This window comes from Lathyrus oleraceus, chromosome 5, assembly GCF_024323335.1.
Source record: "Lathyrus oleraceus cultivar Zhongwan6 chromosome 5, CAAS_Psat_ZW6_1.0, whole genome shotgun sequence".
In the NCBI taxonomy this organism is placed as follows: Eukaryota; Viridiplantae; Streptophyta; class Magnoliopsida; order Fabales; family Fabaceae; genus Lathyrus; species Lathyrus oleraceus.
Window position 1 is genome coordinate 336636661 of NC_066583.1, and position 2059 is coordinate 336638719.

Consider the following 2059-nt stretch of genomic DNA (forward strand, 5'->3'; position numbering starts at 1 on the left):
TATTTTGTGACGCATGGGGAGATTAGTCAAAATTGGATTGTTGTGGATGTTCCTAGTGTTGTTCATTTGTAAAAGTAATTTGTTTTATTTTTTCAAATAATTCCCTTCCACTCTGCTCAAGGTGAAAGTGACATTGTTCGGGCACCCTTTTGTTTCAAATTTTAAGATCATTAATAAAAGGCGTTTTGTTATCCAATGTGTTTTTCTTTTTGCATTTTTTTTGGAAAATGGAAACTAACCTGATACTGTTAAAGCTAATGGTGTCACTTCAGAGGCAATTCGACTTCGTCTTTTTCCTTTCTCATTAAGAGATAGCGCTAGAAGATGGCTTCAATCTCTTCCTTCCAACTCAGTCACCACATGGAACGAGTTGAAGAAAGTTTTTCTTGCTCGATATTTTCCGCCAAGCAAAACAGCTATGTTAAGAGCCCAGATAAATGGATTTAAACAGAAAGATAACGAGTCTCTTTTCGAAGCATGGGAAAGATACAAAGACATGATGAGACTTTGTCCACACCATGGTTTAGAGGACTGGTTAGTAATTCATACCTTCTATAATGGTCTCCTGTACAACACGAGGTTAACAATAGACTCCACCGCAGGTGGTGCACTGATGAACAAACCTTATGCTGATGCTTACCAACTTATCGAAAGCATGGCTCAAAACCACTATTAGTGGGGAAGGGAACGAACAATGGTAGCAAAACCTCAAACGAAAACTGGCATGTACGAGATAAGTAACCTTGATCATGTTAATGCAAAAGTGGATGCTCTGGTCCAGAAAATTGAAAGTTTAAACGTATCACCTCCAGCCACCATAGTAGCCATAACTCAGAATTGCGAAGTCTGTGGAATCCAAGGTCACACTCCTGCAGATTGTCAACTCCTAACAGGAATTCAAGCGGAGCAAGTAAACTATGCTCAAGGAAGCCCCTACTCGCACACCTATAACTCAAATTGGAAGAATCATCCCAATTCTTCATATAAGAGTAATAATGCTTTATACGCACCTGGACAATCTCCAAATCAAGCCCCAGCTATACCTCCGGGATATCAGAAGTCGATCCCATCTACACCTAACAATAACGCCCCTAGGAAATCCAACTTGGAAATCATGATGGAAAACTTTATAGCTTCTCAACAGCAAACCAATAAAGATTTCTTAAACCAGAATGTACACACTGGCGAACAAATTAAACAACTAGCAAGTAAAGTAGATGCCCTGGCTACTCATAACAAAATGCTGGAAACGCAAATTTCACAAGTAGCTCAACAACAAGCGCCTACTGCTGCCCCAACTGGTACATTTCCTGGCCAACCCCAACCTAACCCAAGAAGCCACGCTCATGCAATTATACTGAGAAGTGGAACGGAAGTGGAAGGACCGTCTGACCCAAGGATAGAAAACCAAAACTCTAAAAAGTCAACTGAGGAGGAAAGTGAACCTAAGGAAAAGGAAGAGAGTAATAAGGAAACCGTAGAAAAGAAGGAACCTTATGTACCTCCACCACCTTATAAACCACCTATCCCTTACCCTCAAAGGCTTATTAAAACCAAAGATGCGGGCCAATTCAAAAAATTTGTTGACCTACTAAAACAATTAAACGTCACAATTCCGTTTACAAAAGCTATTACGCAGATGCCCTCATATGCCAAGTTTTTAAAAGAAATTCTTTCTAATAAAAGGAAACTTGAAGATAGCGAAACCGTTACACTCACCGCTGAATGTAGCGTTATAATCCAAAATATGCCTCCTAAACTTAAAGACCCAGGTAGTTTCTCTATACCCTGTCACATAGGAAAATTTGTCATTGACAAAGCCTTATGAGATTTAGGAGCCGGTATTAGTGTTATGCCTTTATCCATATGCAAGAGACTTGAAATGGGAGAATTAAGACCAACTAAAATGTCTGTGCAACTAGCAGATCGTTCCGTCAAATATCCTGTAGGAATTCTTGAAAACGTTCTAGTGCGCATAGGTCAATTCTACATTCCAACTGATTTTATAATTATGGATATTAGAGAAGATGAAGTTACACCCATTATACTGGGAAGACCG

At 39.4% G+C, this 2059-nt stretch overlaps 1 non-coding gene across 1 annotated transcript; it reads right to left on the minus strand.

Moving 5' to 3' along the window:
- Positions 1–418: 418 nt before the first annotated feature.
- LOC127088636 (small nucleolar RNA R71) lies at positions 419–525 on the minus strand. Its single transcript, XR_007790465.1, has one exon. It is a non-coding gene; the product is annotated as a small nucleolar RNA R71 (small nucleolar RNA).
- Between the last annotated feature and the right edge of the window lie 1534 nt (positions 526–2059).